Here is an 18486-nt window from a genome sequence, read left to right as displayed (position 1 = left end):
TGGGCACTTCTGAGCCTTGCTGTTACAAGGAGATTCAGTTGTCTGAAAAAACGCGTTTATTTCGGGCTGAAAAACACGTTTTGAAAAGTGTGATGTTACTGCCCCATAACTTACATGGGGTTGACCAAACTTGCAGAAACATGTTTATTTCTGCTGAAAAACACGTTTTGACCCTTTCTGCACACTGGGGTTAAGGGCTGAGTGTGTGGGCACTTCTGAGCCTTGCTGTTACAAGTAGATTCAGCTGTCTGAAAAAACGAGTTTATTTCGGGCTGAAAAACACGTTTTGAAAAGTGTGATGTTACTGCCCCATAACTTACATGGGGTTGACCAAACTTGCAGAAACATGTTTATTTCTGCTGAAAAACACGTTTTGACCCTTTCTGCACACTGGGGTTAAGGGCTTAGTGTGTGGGCTCTTCTGAGCCTTGCTGTTACAAGGAGATTCAGTTGTCTGAAAAAACGCGTTTATTTCGGGCTGAAAAACACGTTTTGAAAAGTGTGATGTTACTGCCCCATAACTTATATGGGGTTGACCAAACTTGCAGAAACATGTTTATTTCTGCTGAAAAACACGTTTTGACCCTTTCTGCACACTGGGGTTAAAGGCTGAGTGTGTGGGCACTTCTGAGCCTTGCTGTTACAAGTAGATTCAGCTGTTTGAAAAAACGCGTTTATTTCGGGCTGAAAAACACGTTTTGAAAAGTGTGATGTTTCTGCCCCATAACTTACATGGGGTTGACCAAACTTGCAGAAACATGTTTATTTCTGCTGAAAAACACGTTTTGACCCTTTCTGCACACTGGGGTTAAGGGCTGAGTGTGTGGGCACTTCTGAGCCTTGCTGTTACAAGTAGATTCAGCTGTCTGAAAAAACGCGTTTATTTCGGGCTGAAAAACACGTTTTGAAAAGTGTGATGTTACTGCCCCATAACTTACATGGGGTTGACCAAACTTGCAGAAACATGTTTATTTCTGCTGAAAAACACGTTTTGACCCTTTCTGCACACTGGGGTTAAGGGCTGAGTGTGTGGGCACTTCTGAGCCTTGCTGTTACAAGGAGATTCAGTTGTCTGAAAAAACGCGTTTATTTCGGGCTGAAAAACACGTTTTGAAAAGTGTGATGTTACTGCCCCATAACTTACATGGGGTTGACCAAACTTGCAGAAACATGTTTATTTCTGCTGAAAAACACGTTTTGACCCTTTCTGCACACTGGGGTTAAGGGCTGAGTGTGTGGGCTCTTCTGAGCCTTGCTGTTACAAGGAGATTCAGTAGTCTGAAAAAACGCGTTTATTTCGGGCTGAAAAACACGTTTTGAAAAGTGTGATGTTACTGCCCCATAACTTACATGGGGTTGACCAAACTTGCAGAAACATGTTTATTTCTGCTGAAAAACACGTTTTGACCCTTTCTGCACACTGGGGTTAAGGGCTGAGTGTGTGGGCACTTCTGAGCCTTGCTGTTACAAGGAGATTCAGTTGTCTGAAAAACGCGTTTATTTCGGGCTGAAAAACACGTTTTGAAAAGTGTGATGTTACTGCCCCATAACTTACATGGGGTTGACCAAACTTGCAGAAACATGTTTATTTCTGCTGAAAAACACGTTTTGACCCTTTCTGCACACTGGGGTTAAGGGCTGAGTGTGTGGGCACTTCTGAGCCTTGCTGTTACAAGTAGATTCAGCTGTCTGAAAAAACGAGTTTATTTCGGGCTGAAAAACACGTTTTGAAAAGTGTGATGTTACTGCCCCATAACTTACATGGGGTTGACCAAACTTGCAGAAACATGTTTATTTCTGCTTCAAAACACGTTTTGACCCTTTCTGCACACTGGGGTTAAGGGCTTAGTGTGTGGGCTCTTCTGAGCCTTGCTGTTACAAGGAGATTCAGTTGTCTGAAAAAACGCGTTTATTTCGGGCTGAAAAACACGTTTTGAAAAGTGTGATGTTACTGCCCCATAACTTATATGGGGTTGACCAAACTTGCAGAAACATGTTTATTTCTGCTGAAAAACACGTTTTGACCCTTTCTGCACACTGGGGTTAAAGGCTGAGTGTGTGGGCACTTCTGAGCCTTGCTGTTACAAGTAGATTCAGCTGTTTGAAAAAACGCGTTTATTTCGGGCTGAAAAACACGTTTTGAAAAGTGTGATGTTACTGCCCCATAACTTACATGGGGTTGACCAAACTTGCAGAAACATGTTTATTTCTGCTGAAAAACACGTTTTGACCCTTTCTGCACACTGGGGTTAAGGGCTGAGTGTGTGGGCACTTCTGAGCCTTGCTGTTACAAGGAGATTCAGTTGTCTGAAAAAACGCGTTTATTTCGGGCTGAAAAACACGTTTTGAAAAGTGTGATGTTACTGCCCCATAACTTACATGGGGTTGACCAAACTTGCAGAAACATGTTTATTTCTGCTGAAAAACACGTTTTGACCCTTTCTGCACACTGGGGTTAAGGGCTGAGTGTGTGGGCTCTTCTGAGCCTTGCTGTTACAAGGAGATTCAGTAGTCTGAAAAAACGCGTTTATTTCGGGCTGAAAAACACGTTTTGAAAAGTGTGATGTTACTGCCCCATAACTTACATGGGGTTGACCAAACTTGCAGAAACATGTTTATTTCTGCTGAAAAACACGTTTTGACCCTTTCTGGACACTGGGGTTAAGGGCTGAGTGTGTGGGCACTTCTGAGCCTTGCTGTTACAAGGAGATTCAGTTGTCTGAAAAAACGCGTTTATTTCGGGCTGAAAAACACGTTTTGAAAAGTGTGATGTTACTGCCCCATAACTTACATGGGGTTGACCAAACTTGCAGAAACATGTTTATTTCTGCTGAAAAACACGTTTTGACCCTTTCTGCACACTGGGGTTAAGGGCTGAGTGTGTGGGCACTTCTGAGCCTTGCTGTTACAAGGAGATTCAGTTGTCTGAAAAAACGCTTTTATGTCGGGCTGAAAAACACGTTTTGAAAAGTGTGATGTTACTGCCCCATAACTTACATGGGGTTGACCAAACTTGCAGAAACATGTTTATTTCTGCTGAAAAACACGTTTTGACCCTTTCTGCACACTGGGGTTAAGGGCTGAGTGTGTGGGCACTTCTGAGCCTTGCTGTTACAAGTAGATTCAGCTGTCTGAAAAAACGCGTTTATTTCGGGCTGAAAAACACGTTTTGAAAAGTGTGATGTTACTGCCCCATAACTTACATGGGGTTGACCAAACTTGCAGAAACATGTTTATTTCTGCTGAAAAACACGTTTTGACCCTTTCTGCACACTGGGGTTAAGGGCTGAGTGTGTGGGCACTTCTGAGCCTTGCTGTTACAAGGAGATTCAGCTGTCTGAAAAAACGCGTTTTTTTTCGCGCTGAAAAACACGTTTTGAAAAGTGTGATGTTACTGCCCCATAACTTACATGGGGTTGACCAAACTTGCAGAAACATGTTTATTTCTGCTGAAAAACACGTTTTGACCCTTTCTGCACACTGGGGTTAAGGGCTGAGTGTGTGGGCTCTTCTGAGCCTTGCTGTTACAAGGAGATTCAGCTGTCTGAAAAAACGCGTTTATTTCGGGCTGAAAAACACGTTTTGAAAAGTGTGATGTTACTGCCCCATAACTTACATGGGGTTGACCAAACTTGCAGAAACATGTTTATTTCTGCTGAAAAACACGTTTTGACCCTTTCTGCACACTGGGGTTAAGGGCTGAGTGTGTGGGCTCTTCTGAGCCTTGCTGTTACAAGGAGATAAAGTAGTCTGAAAAAACGCGTTTATTTCGGGCTGAAAAACACGTTTTGAAAAGTGTGATGTTACTGCCCCATAACTTACATGGGGTTGACCAAACTTGCAGAAACATGTTTATTTCTGCTGAAAAACACGTTTTGACCCTTTCTGCACACTGGGGTTAAGGGCTGAGTGTGTGGGCACTTCTGAGCCTTGCTGTTACAAGGAGATTCAGTTGTCTGAAAAAACGCTTTTATGTCGGGCTGAAAAACACGTTTTGAAAAGTGTGATGTAACTGCCCCATAACTTACATGGGGTTGACCAAACTTGCAGAAACATGTTTATTTCTGCTGAAAAACACGTTTTGACCCTTTCTGCACACTGGGGTTAAGGGCTGAGTGTGTGGGCACTTCTGAGCCTTGCTGTTACAAGTAGATTCAGCTGTCTGAAAAAACGAGTTTATTTCGGGCTGAAAAACACGTTTTGAAAAGTGTGATGTTACTGCCCCATAACTTACATGGGGTTGACCAAACTTGCAGAAACATGTTTATTTCTGCTGAAAAACACGTTTTGACCCTTTCTGCACACTGGGGTTAAGGGCTGAGTGTGTGGGCTCTTCTGAGCCTTGCTGTTACAAGGAGATTCAGTTGTCTGAAAAAACGAGTTTATTTCGGGCTGAAAAACACGTTTTGAAAAGTGTGATGTTACTGCCCCATAACTTACGTGGGGTTGACCAAACTTGCAGAAACATGTTTATTTCTGCTGAAAAACACGTTTTGACCCTTTCTGCATACTGGGGTTAAGGGATGAGTGTGTGGGAACTTCTGAGCCTTGCTGTTACTAGTAGATTCAGCTGTCTGAAAAAACGCGTTTATTTCGGGCTGAAAAACACGTTTTGAAAAGTGTGATGTTACTGCCCCATAACTTACATGGGGTTGACCAAACTTGCAGAAACATGTTTATTTCTGCTGAAAAACACGTTTTGACCCTTTCTGCACACTGGGGTTAAGGGCTGAGTGTGTGGGCACTTCTGAGCCTTGCTGTTACAAGGAGATTCAGTTGTCTGAAAAAACGCGTTTATTTCGGGCTGAAAAACACGTTTTGAAAAGTGTGATGTTACTGCCCCATAACTTACATGGGGTTGACCAAACTTGCAGAAACATGTTTATTTCTGCTGAAAAACACGTTTTGACCCTTTCTGCACACTGGGGTTAAGGGCTGAGTGTGTGGGCACTTCTGAGCCTTGCTGTTACAAGTAGATTCAGCTGTCTGAAAAAACGAGTTTATTTCGGGCTGAAAAACACGTTTTGAAAAGTGTGATGTTACTGCCCCATAACTTACATGGGGTTGACCAAACTTGCAGAAACATGTTTATTTCTGCTGAAAAACACGTTTTGACCCTTTCTGCACACTGGGGTTAAGGGCTTAGTGTGTGGGCTCTTCTGAGCCTTGCTGTTACAAGGAGATTCAGTTGTCTGAAAAAACGCGTTTATTTCGGGCTGAAAAACACGTTTTGAAAAGTGTGATGTTACTGCCCCATAACTTATATGGGGTTGACCAAACTTGCAGAAACATGTTTATTTCTGCTGAAAAACACGTTTTGACCCTTTCTGCACACTGGGGTTAAAGGCTGAGTGTGTGGGCACTTCTGAGCCTTGCTGTTACAAGTAGATTCAGCTGTTTGAAAAAACGCGTTTATTTCGGGCTGAAAAACACGTTTTGAAAAGTGTGATGTTTCTGCCCCATAACTTACATGGGGTTGACCAAACTTGCAGAAACATGTTTATTTCTGCTGAAAAACACGTTTTGACCCTTTCTGCACACTGGGGTTAAGGGCTGAGTGTGTGGGCACTTCTGAGCCTTGCTGTTATAAGTAGATTCAGCTGTCTGAAAAAACGAGTTTATTTCGAGCTGAAAAACACGTTTTGAAAAGTGTGATGTTACTGCCCCATAACTTACATGGGGTTGACCAAACTTGCAGAAACATGTTTATTTCTGCTGAAAAACACGTTTTGACCCTTTCTGCACACTGGGGTTAAGGGCTTAGTGTGTGGGCTCTTCTGAGCCTTGCTGTTACAAGGAGATTCAGTTGTCTGAAAAAACGCGTTTATTTCGGGCTGAAAAACACGTTTTGAAAAGTGTGATGTTACTGCCCCATAACTTATATGGGGTTGACCAAACTTGCATAAACATGTTTATTTCTGCTGAAAAACACGTTTTGACCCTTTCTGCACACAGGGGTTAAAGGCTGAGTGTGTGGGCACTTCTGAGCCTTGCTGTTACAAGTAGATTCAGCTGTTTGAAAAAACGCGTTTATTTCGGGCTGAAAAACACGTTTTGAAAAGTGTGATGTTACTGCCCCATAACTTACATGGGGTTGACCAAACTTGCAGAAACATGTTTATTTCTGCTGAAAAACACGTTTTGACCCTTTCTGCACACTGGGGTTAAGGGCTGAGTGTGTGGGCACTTCTGAGCCTTGCTGTTACAAGGAGATTCAGTTGTCTGAAAAAACGCGTTTATTTCGGGCTGAAAAACAGGTTTTGAAAAGTGTGATGTTACTGCCCCATAACTTACATGGGGTTGACCAAACTTGCAGAAACATGTTTATTTCTGCTGAAAAACACGTTTTGACCCTTTCTGCACACTGGGGTTAAGGGCTGAGTGTGTGGGCTCTTCTGAGCCTTGCTGTTACAAGGAGATAAAGTAGTCTGAAAAAACGCGTTTATTTCGGGCTGAAAAACACGTTTTGAAAAGTGTGATGTTACTGCCCCATAACTTACATGGGGTTGACCAAACTTGCAGAAACATGTTTATTTCTGCTGAAAAACACGTTTTGACCCTTTCTGCACACTGGGGTTAAGGGCTGAGTGTGTGGGCACTTCTGAGCCTTGCTGTTACAAGGAGATTCAGTTGTCTGAAAAAACGCGTTTATTTCGGGCTGAAAAACACGTTTTGAAAAGTGTGATGTTACTGCCCCATAACTTACATGGGGTTGACCAAACTTGCAGAAACATGTTTATTTCTGCTGAAAAACACGTTTTGACCCTTTCTGCACACTGGGGTTAAGGGCTGAGTGTGTGGGCTCTTCTGAGCCTTGCTGTTACAAGGAGATTCAGTAGTCTGAAAAAACGCGTTTATTTCGGGCTGAAAAACACGTTTTGAAAAGTGTGATGTTACTGCCCCATAACTTACATGGGGTTGACCAAACTTGCAGAAACATGTTTATTTCTGCTGAAAAACACGTTTTGACCCTTTCTGGACACTGGGGTTAAGGGCTGAGTGTGTGGGCACTTCTGAGCCTTGCTGTTACAAGGAGATTCAGTTGTCTGAAAAAACGCGTTTATTTCGGGCTGAAAAACACGTTTTGAAAAGTGTGATGTTACTGCCCCATAACTTACATGGGGTTGACCAAACTTGCAGAAACATGTTTATTTCTGCTGAAAAACACGTTTTGACCCTTTCTGCACACTGGGGTTAAGGGCTGAGTGTGTGGGCACTTCTGAGCCTTGCTGTTACAAGGAGATTCAGTTGTCTGAAAAAACGCTTTTATGTCGGGCTGAAAAACACGTTTTGAAAAGTGTGATGTTACTGCCCCATAACTTACATGGGGTTGACCAAACTTGCAGAAACATGTTTATTTCTGCTGAAAAACACGTTTTGACCCTTTCTGCACACTGGGGTTAAGGGCTGAGTGTGTGGGCTCTTCTGAGCCTTGCTGTTACAAGGAGATTCAGTTGTCTGAAAAAACGCGTTTATTTCGGGCTGAAAAACACGTTTTGAAAAGTGTGATGTTACTGCCCCATAACTTACATGGGGTTGACCAAACTTGCAGAAACATGTTTATTTCTGCTGAAAAACACGTTTTGACCCTTTCTGCACACTGGGGTTAAGGGCTGAGTGTGTGGGCACTTCTGAGCCTTGCTGTTACAAGGAGATTCAGTTGTCTGAAAAAACGCGTTTATTTCGGGCTGAAAAACACGTTTTGAAAAGTGTGATGTTACTGCCCCATAACTTACATGGGGTTGACCAAACTTGCAGAAACATGTTTATTTCTGCTGAAAAACACGTTTTGACCCTTTCTGCACACTGGGGTTAAGGGCTGAGTGTGTGGGCTCTTCTGAGCCTTGCTGTTACAAGGAGATTCAGTTGTCTGAAAAAACGCGTTTATTTCGGGCTGAAAAACACGTTTTGAAAAGTGTGATGTTACTGCCCCATAACTTACATGGGGTTGACCAAACTTGCAGAAACATGTTTATTTCTGCTGAAAAACACGTTTTGACCCTTTCTGCACACTGGGGTTAAGGGCTGAGTGTGTGGGCACTTCTGAGCCTTGCTGTTACAAGGAGATTCAGTTGTCTGAAAAAACGCGTTTATTTCGGGCTGAAAAACACGTTTTGAAAAGTGTGATGTTACTGCCCCATAACTTACATGGGGTTGACCAAACTTGCAGAAACATGTTTATTTCTGCTGAAAAACACGTTTTGACCCTTTCTGCACACTGGGGTTAAGGGCTGAGTGTGTGGGCTCTTCTGAGCCTTGCTGTTACAAGGAGATTCAGTTGTCTGAAAAAACGCGTTTATTTCGGGCTGAAAAACACGTTTTGAAAAGTGTGATGTTACTGCCCCATAACTTACATGGGGTTGACCAAACTTGCAGAAACATGTTTATTTCTGCTGAAAAACACGTTTTGACCCTTTCTGCACACTGGGGTTAAGGGCTGAGTGTGTGGGCTCTTCTGAGCCTTGCTGTTACAAGGAGATTCAGTTGTCTGAAAAAATGCGTTTATTTCGGGCTGAAAAACACGTTTTGAAAAGTGTGATGTTACTGCCCCATAACTTACATGGGGTTGACCAAACTTGCAGAAACATGTTTATTTCTGCTGAAAAACACGTTTTGACCCTTTCTGCACACTGGGGTTAAGGGCTGAGTGTGTGGGCACTTCTGAGCCTTGCTGTTACAAGTAGATTCAGCTGTCTGAAAAAACGAGTTTATTTCGGGCTGAAAAACACGTTTTGAAAAGTGTGATGTTACTGCCCCATAACTTACATGGGGTTGACCAAACTTGCAGAAACATGTTTATTTCTGCTGAAAAACACGTTTTGACCCTTTCTGCACACTGGGGTTAAGGGCTTAGTGTGTGGGCTCTTCTGAGCCTTGCTGTTACAAGGAGATTCAGTTGTCTGAAAAAACGCGTTTATTTCGGGCTGAAAAACACGTTTTGAAAAGTGTGATGTTACTGCCCCATAACTTATATGGGGTTGACCAAACTTGCAGAAACATGTTTATTTCTGCTGAAAAACACGTTTTGACCCTTTCTGCACACTGGGGTTAAAGGCTGAGTGTGTGGGCACTTCTGAGCCTTGCTGTTACAAGTAGATTCAGCTGTTTGAAAAAACGCGTTTATTTCGGGCTGAAAAACACGTTTTGAAAAGTGTGATGTTACTGCCCCATAACTTACATGGGGTTGACCAAACTTGCAGAAACATGTTTATTTCGGCTGAAAAACACGTTTTGACCCTTTCTGCACACTGGGGTTAAGGGCTGAGTGTGTGGGCACTTCTGAGCCTTGCTGTTACAAGGAGATTCAGTTGTCTGAAAAAACGCGTTTATTTCGGGCTGAAAAACACGTTTTGAAAAGTGTGATGTTACTGCCCCATAACTTACATGGGGTTGACCAAACTTGCAGAAACATGTTTATTTCTGCTGAAAAACACGTTTTGACCCTTTCTGCACACTGGGGTTAAGGGCTGAGTGTGTGGGCACTTCTGAGCCTTGCTGTTATAAGTAGATTCAGCTGTCTGAAAAAACGAGTTTATTTCGGGCTGAAAAACACGTTTTGAAAAGTGTGATGTTACTGCCCCATAACTTACATGGGGTTGACCAAACTTGCAGAAACATGTTTATTTCTGCTGAAAAACACGTTTTGACCCTTTCTGCACACTGGGGTTAAGGGCTTAGTGTGTGGGCTCTTCTGAGCCTTGCTGTTACAAGGAGATTCAGTTGTCTGAAAAAACGCGTTTATTTCGGGCTGAAAAACACGTTTTGAAAAGTGTGATGTTACTGCCCCATAACTTATATGGGGTTGACCAAACTTGCATAAACATGTTTATTTCTGCTGAAAAACACGTTTTGACCCTTTCTGCACACAGGGGTTAAAGGCTGAGTGTGTGGGCACTTCTGAGCCTTGCTGTTACAAGTAGATTCAGCTGTTTGAAAAAACGCGTTTATTTCGGGCTGAAAAACACGTTTTGAAAAGTGTGATGTTACTGCCCCATAACTTACATGGGGTTGACCAAACTTGCAGAAACATGTTTATTTCTGCTGAAAAACACGTTTTGACCCTTTCTGCACACTGGGGTTAAGGGCTGAGTGTGTGGGCACTTCTGAGCCTTGCTGTTACAAGGAGATTCAGTTGTCTGAAAAAACGCGTTTATTTCGGGCTGAAAAACAGGTTTTGAAAAGTGTGATGTTACTGCCCCATAACTTACATGGGGTTGACCAAACTTGCAGAAACATGTTTATTTCTGCTGAAAAACACGTTTTGACCCTTTCTGCACACTGGGGTTAAGGGCTGAGTGTGTGGGCTCTTCTGAGCCTTGCTGTTACAAGGAGATAAAGTAGTCTGAAAAAACGCGTTTATTTCGGGCTGAAAAACACGTTTTGAAAAGTGTGATGTTACTGCCCCATAACTTACATGGGGTTGACCAAACTTGCAGAAACATGTTTATTTCTGCTGAAAAACACGTTTTGACCCTTTCTGCACACTGGGGTTAAGGGCTGAGTGTGTGGGCTCTTCTGAGCCTTGCTGTTACAAGGAGATTCAGTTGTCTGAAAAAACGCGTTTATTTCGGGCTGAAAAACACGTTTTGAAAAGTGTGATGTTACTGCCCCATAACTTACATGGGGTTGACCAAACTTGCAGAAACATGTTTATTTCTGCTGAAAAACACGTTTTGACCCTTTCTGGACACTGGGGTTAAGGGCTGAGTGTGTGGGCTCTTCTGAGCCTTGCTGTTACAAGGAGATTCAGTTGTCTGAAAAAACGCGTTTATTTCGGGCTGAAAAACACGTTTTGAAAAGTGTGATGTTACTGCCCCATAACTTACATGGGGTTGACCAAACTTGCAGAAACATGTTTATTTCTGCTGAAAAACACGTTTTGACCCTTTCTGGACACTGGGGTTAAGGGCTGAGTGTGTGGGCACTTCTGAGCCTTGCTGTTACAAGGAGATTCAGTTGTCTGAAAAAACGCTTTTATGTCGGGCTGAAAAACACGTTTTGAAAAGTGTGATGTTACTGCCCCATAACTTACATGGGGTTGACCAAACTTGCAGAAACATGTTTATTTCTGCTGAAAAACACGTTTTGACCCTTTCTGCACACTGGGGTTAAGGGCTGAGTGTGTGGGCACTTCTGAGCCTTGCTGTTACAAGGAGATTCAGTTGTCTGAAAAAACGCTTTTATGTCGGGCTGAAAAACACGTTTTGAAAAGTGTGATGTTACTGCCCCATAACTTACATGGAGTTGACCAAACTTGCAGAAACATGTTTATTTCTGCTGAAAAACACGTTTTGACCCTTTCTGCACACTGGGGTTAAGGGCTGAGTGTGTGGGCTCTTCTGAGCCTTGCTGTTACAAGGAGATTCAGTTGTCTGAAAAAACGCGTTTATTTCGGGCTGAAAAACACGTTTTGAAAAGTGTGATGTTACTGCCCCATAACTTACATGGGGTTGACCAAACTTGCAGAAACATGTTTATTTCTGCTGAAAAACACGTTTTGACCCTTTCTGCACACTGGGGTTAAGGGCTGAGTGTGTGGGCACTTCTGAGCCTTGCTGTTACAAGGAGATTCAGTTGTCTGAAAAAACGCGTTTATTTCGGGCTGAAAAACACGTTTTGAAAAGTGTGATGTTACTGCCCCATAACTTACATGGGGTTGACCAAACTTGCAGAAACATGTTTATTTCTGCTGAAAAACACGTTTTGACCCTTTCTGCACACTGGGGTTAAGGGCTGAGTGTGTGGGCTCTTCTGAGCCTTGCTGTTACAAGGAGATTCAGTTGTATGAAAAAACGCGTTTATTTCGGGCTGAAAAACACGTTTTGAAAAGTGTGATGTTACTGCCCCATAACTTACATGGGGTTGACCAAACTTGCAGAAACATGTTTATTTCTGCTGAAAAACACGTTTTGACCCTTTCTGCACACTGGGGTTAAGGGCTGAGTGTGTGGGCTCTTCTGAGCCTTGCTGTTACAAGGAGATTCAGTTGTCTGAAAAAACGCGTTTATTTCGGGCTGAAAAACACGTTTTGAAAAGTGTGATGTTACTGCCCCATAACTTACATGGGGTTGACCAAACTTGCAGAAACATGTTTATTTCTGCTGAAAAACACGTTTTGACCCTTTCTGCACACTGGGGTTAAGGGCTGAGTGTGTGGGCACTTCTGAGCCTTGCTGTTACAAGGAGATTCAGTTGTCTGAAAAAACGCTTTTATGTCGGGCTGAAAAACACGTTTTGAAAAGTGTGATGTAACTGCCCCATAACTTACATGGGGTTGACCAAACTTGCAGAAACATGTTTATTTCTGCTGAAAAACACGTTTTGACCCTTTCTGCACACTGGGGTTAAGGGCTGAGTGTGTGGGCACTTCTGAGCCTTGCTGTTACAAGTAGATTCAGCTGTCTGAAAAAACGAGTTTATTTCGGGCTGAAAAACACGTTTTGAAAAGTGTGATGTTACTGCCCCATAACTTACATGGGGTTGACCAAACTTGCAGAAACATGTTTATTTCTGCTGAAAAACACGTTTTGACCCTTTCTGCACACTGGGGTTAAGGGCTGAGTGTGTGGGCTCTTCTGAGCCTTGCTGTTACAAGGAGATTCAGTTGTCTGAAAAAACGAGTTTATTTCGGGCTGAAAAACACGTTTTGAAAAGTGTGATGTTACTGCCCCATAACTTACGTGGGGTTGACCAAACTTGCAGAAACATGTTTATTTCTGCTGAAAAACACGTTTTGAAAAGTGTGATGTTACTGCCCCATAACTTACATGGGGTTGACCAAACTTGCAGAAACATGTTTATTTCTGCTGAAAAACACGTTTTGACCCTTTCTGCACACTGGGGTTAAGGGCTTAGTGTGTGGGCTCTTCTGAGCCTTGCTGTTACAAGGAGATTCAGTTGTCTGAAAAAACGCGTTTATTTCGGGCTGAAAAACACGTTTTGAAAAGTGTGATGTTACTGCCCCATAACTTATATGGGGTTGACCAAACTTGCAGAAACATGTTTATTTCTGCTGAAAAACACGTTTTGACCCTTTCTGCACACTGGGGTTAAAGGCTGAGTGTGTGGGCACTTCTGAGCCTTGCTGTTACAAGTAGATTCAGCTGTTTGAAAAAACGCGTTTATTTCGGGCTGAAAAACACGTTTTGAAAAGTGTGATGTTTCTGCCCCATAACTTACATGGGGTTGACCAAACTTGCAGAAACATGTTTATTTCTGCTGAAAAACACGTTTTGACCCTTTCTGCACACTGGGGTTAAGGGCTGAGTGTGTGGGCACTTCTGAGCCTTGCTGTTACAAGTAGATTCAGCTGTCTGAAAAAACGCGTTTATTTCGGGCTGAAAAACACGTTTTGAAAAGTGTGATGTTACTGCCCCATAACTTACATGGGGTTGACCAAACTTGCAGAAACATGTTTATTTCTGCTGAAAAACACGTTTTGACCCTTTCTGCACACTGGGGTTAAGGGCTGAGTGTGTGGGCACTTCTGAGCCTTGCTGTTACAAGGAGATTCAGTTGTCTGAAAAAACGCGTTTATTTCGGGCTGAAAAACACGTTTTGAAAAGTGTGATGTTACTGCCCCATAACTTACATGGGGTTGACCAAACTTGCAGAAACATGTTTATTTCTGCTGAAAAACACGTTTTGACCCTTTCTGCACACTGGGGTTAAGGGCTGAGTGTGTGGGCTCTTCTGAGCCTTGCTGTTACAAGGAGATTCAGTAGTCTGAAAAAACGCGTTTATTTCGGGCTGAAAAACACGTTTTGAAAAGTGTGATGTTACTGCCCCATAACTTACATGGGGTTGACCAAACTTGCAGAAACATGTTTATTTCTGCTGAAAAACACGTTTTGACCCTTTCTGCACACTGGGGTTAAGGGCTGAGTGTGTGGGCACTTCTGAGCCTTGCTGTTACAAGGAGATTCAGTTGTCTGAAAAACGCGTTTATTTCGGGCTGAAAAACACGTTTTGAAAAGTGTGATGTTACTGCCCCATAACTTACATGGGGTTGACCAAACTTGCAGAAACATGTTTATTTCTGCTGAAAAACACGTTTTGACCCTTTCTGCACACTGGGGTTAAGGGCTGAGTGTGTGGGCACTTCTGAGCCTTGCTGTTACAAGTAGATTCAGCTGTCTGAAAAAACGAGTTTATTTCGGGCTGAAAAACACGTTTTGAAAAGTGTGATGTTACTGCCCCATAACTTACGTGGGGTTGACCAAACTTGCAGAAACATGTTTATTTCTGCTGAAAAACACGTTTTGACCCTTTCTGCATACTGGGGTTAAGGGATGAGTGTGTGGGAACTTCTGAGCCTTGCTGTTACTAGTAGATTCAGCTGTCTGAAAAAACGCGTTTATTTCGGGCTGAAAAACACGTTTTGAAAAGTGTGATGTTACTGCCCCATAACTTACATGGGGTTGACCAAACTTGCAGAAACATGTTTATTTCTGCTGAAAAACACGTTTTGACCCTTTCTGCACACTGGGGTTAAGGGCTGAGTGTGTGGGCACTTCTGAGCCTTGCTGTTACAAGGAGATTCAGTTGTCTGAAAAAACGCGTTTATTTCGGGCTGAAAAACACGTTTTGAAAAGTGTGATGTTACTGCCCCATAACTTACATGGGGTTGACCAAACTTGCAGAAACATGTTTATTTCTGCTGAAAAACACGTTTTGACCCTTTCTGCACACTGGGGTTAAGGGCTGAGTGTGTGGGCACTTCTGAGCCTTGCTGTTACAAGTAGATTCAGCTGTCTGAAAAAACGAGTTTATTTCGGGCTGAAAAACACGTTTTGAAAAGTGTGATGTTACTGCCCCATAACTTACATGGGGTTGACCAAACTTGCAGAAACATGTTTATTTCTGCTGAAAAACACGTTTTGACCCTTTCTGCACACTGGGGTTAAGGGCTTAGTGTGTGGGCTCTTCTGAGCCTTGCTGTTACAAGGAGATTCAGTTGTCTGAAAAAACGCGTTTATTTCGGGCTGAAAAACACGTTTTGAAAAGTGTGATGTTACTGCCCCATAACTTATATGGGGTTGACCAAACTTGCAGAAACATGTTTATTTCTGCTGAAAAACACGTTTTGACCCTTTCTGCACACTGGGGTTAAAGGCTGAGTGTGTGGGCACTTCTGAGCCTTGCTGTTACAAGTAGATTCAGCTGTTTGAAAAAACGCGTTTATTTCGGGCTGAAAAACACGTTTTGAAAAGTGTGATGTTTCTGCCCCATAACTTACATGGGGTTGACCAAACTTGCAGAAACATGTTTATTTCTGCTGAAAAACACGTTTTGACCCTTTCTGCACACTGGGGTTAAGGGCTGAGTGTGTGGGCACTTCTGAGCCTTGCTGTTACAAGTAGATTCAGCTGTCTGAAAAAACGCGTTTATTTCGGGCTGAAAAACACGTTTTGAAAAGTGTGATGTTACTGCCCCATAACTTACATGGGGTTGACCAAACTTGCAGAAACATGTTTATTTCTGCTGAAAAACACGTTTTGACCCTTTCTGCACACTGGGGTTAAGGGCTGAGTGTGTGGGCACTTCTGAGCCTTGCTGTTACAAGGAGATTCAGTTGTCTGAAAAAACGCGTTTATTTCGGGCTGAAAAACACGTTTTGAAAAGTGTGATGTTACTGCCCCATAACTTACATGGGGTTGACCAAACTTGCAGAAACATGTTTATTTCTGCTGAAAAACACGTTTTGACCCTTTCTGCACACTGGGGTTAAGGGCTGAGTGTGTGGGCTCTTCTGAGCCTTGCTGTTACAAGGAGATTCAGTAGTCTGAAAAAACGCGTTTATTTCGGGCTGAAAAACACGTTTTGAAAAGTGTGATGTTACTGCCCCATAACTTACATGGGGTTGACCAAACTTGCAGAAACATGTTTATTTCTGCTGAAAAACACGTTTTGACCCTTTCTGCACACTGGGGTTAAGGGCTGAGTGTGTGGGCACTTCTGAGCCTTGCTGTTACAAGGAGATTCAGTTGTCTGAAAAACGCGTTTATTTCGGGCTGAAAAACACGTTTTGAAAAGTGTGATGTTACTGCCCCATAACTTACATGGGGTTGACCAAACTTGCAGAAACATGTTTATTTCTGCTGAAAAACACGTTTTGACCCTTTCTGCACACTGGGGTTAAGGGCTGAGTGTGTGGGCACTTCTGAGCCTTGCTGTTACAAGTAGATTCAGCTGTCTGAAAAAACGAGTTTATTTCGGGCTGAAAAACACGTTTTGAAAAGTGTGATGTTACTGCCCCATAACTTACATGGGGTTGACCAAACTTGCAGAAACATGTTTATTTCTGCTTCAAAACACGTTTTGACCCTTTCTGCACACTGGGGTTAAGGGCTTAGTGTGTGGGCTCTTCTGAGCCTTGCTGTTACAAGGAGATTCAGTTGTCTGAAAAAACGCGTTTATTTCGGGCTGAAAAACACGTTTTGAAAAGTGTGATGTTACTGCCCCATAACTTATATGGGGTTGACCAAACTTGCAGAAACATGTTTATTTCTGCTGAAAAACACGTTTTGACCCTTTCTGCACACTGGGGTTAAAGGCTGAGTGTGTGGGCACTTCTGAGCCTTGCTGTTACAAGTAGATTCAGCTGTTTGAAAAAACGCGTTTATTTCGGGCTGAAAAACACGTTTTGAAAAGTGTGATGTTACTGCCCCATAACTTACATGGGGTTGACCAAACTTGCAGAAACATGTTTATTTCTGCTGAAAAACACGTTTTGACCCTTTCTGCACACTGGGGTTAAGGGCTTAGTGTGTGGGCTCTTCTGAGCCTTGCTGTTACAAGGAGATTCAGTTGTCTGAAAAAACGCGTTTATTTCGGGCTAAAAAACACGTTTTGAAAAGTGTGCTGTTACTGCCCCATAACTTACATGGGGTTGACCAAACTTGCAGAAACATGTTTATTTCTGCTGAAAAACACGTTTTGACCCTTTCTGCACACTGGGGTTAAGGGATGAGTGTGTGGGAACTTCTGAGCCTTGCTGTTACAAGGAGATTCAGTTGTCTGAAAAAACGCGTTTATTTCGGGCTGAAAAACACGTTTTGAAAAGTGTGATGTTACTGCCCCATAACTTACATGGGGTTGACCAAACTTGCAGAAACATGTTTATTTCTGCTGAAAAACACGTTTTGACCCTTTCTGCACACTGGGGTTAAGGGCTGAGTGTGTGGGCTCTTCTGAGCCTTGCTGTTACAAGGAGATTCAGTAGTCTGAAAAAACGCGTTTATTTCGGGCTGAAAAACACGTTTTGAAAAGTGTGATGTTACTGCCCCATAACTTACATGGGGTTGACCAAACTTGCAGAAACATGTTTATTTCTGCTGAAAAACACGTTTTGACCCTTTCTGCACACTGGGGTTAAGGGCTGAGTGTGTGGGCACTTCTGAGCCTTGCTGTTACAAGGAGATTCAGCTGTCTGAAAAAACGCGTTTTTTTCGGGCTGAAAAACACGTTTTGAAAAGTGTGATGTTACTGCCCCATAACTTACATGGGGTTGACCAAACTTGCAGAAACATGTTTATTTCTGCTGAAAAACATGTTTTGACCCTTTCTGCACACTGGGGTTAAGGGCTGAGTGTGTGGGCACTTCTGAGCCTTGCTGTTACAAGGAGATTCAGTTGTCTGAAAAAACGCGTTTATTTCGGGCTGAAAAACACGTTTTGAAAAGTGTGATGTTACTGCCCCATAACTTACATGGGGTTGACCAAACTTGCAGAAACATGTTTATTTCTGCTGAAAAACACGTTTTGACCCTTTCTGCACACTGGGGTTAAGGGCTGAGTGTGTGGGCTCTTCTGAGCCTTGCTGTTACAAGGAGATTCAGTAGTCTGAAAAAACGCGTTTATTTCGGGCTGAAAAACACGTTTTGAAAAGTGTGATGTTACTGCCCCATAACTTACATGGGGTTGACCAAACTTGCAGAAACATGTTTATTTCTGCTGAAAAACACGTTTTGACCCTTTCTGCACACTGGGGTTAAGGGCTGAGTGAGTGGGCACTTCTGAGCCTTGCTGTTACAAGTAGATTCAGCTGTCTGAAAAAACGAGTTTATTTCGGGCTGAAAAACACGTTTTGAAAAGTGTGATGTTACTGCCCCATAACTTACATGGGGTTGACCAAACTTGCAGAAACATGTTTATTTCTGCTGAAAAACACGTTTTGACCCTTTCTGCACACTGGGGTTAAGGGCTTAGTGTGTGGGCTCTTCTGAGCCTTGCTGTTACAAGGAGATTCAGTTGTCTGAAAAAACGCGTTTATTTCGGGCTGAAAAACACGTTTTGAAAAGTGTGCTGTTACTGCCCCATAACTTACATGGGGTTGACCAAACTTGCAGAAACATGTTTATTTCTGCTGAAAAACACGTTTTGACCCTTTCTGCACACTGGGGTTAAGGGATGAGTGTGTGGGAACTTCTGAGCCTTGCTGTTACTAGTAGATTCAGCTGTCTGAAAAAACGCGTTTATTTCGGGC

The sequence above is a fragment of the Lepisosteus platostomus genome, chromosome 24 (assembly GCF_059453375.1).
Source record: "Lepisosteus platostomus isolate fLepPlt1 chromosome 24, fLepPlt1.hap1, whole genome shotgun sequence".
NCBI classification, from domain to species: domain Eukaryota; kingdom Metazoa; phylum Chordata; class Actinopteri; order Semionotiformes; family Lepisosteidae; genus Lepisosteus; species Lepisosteus platostomus.
This window is presented reverse-complemented; position numbering follows the sequence as displayed.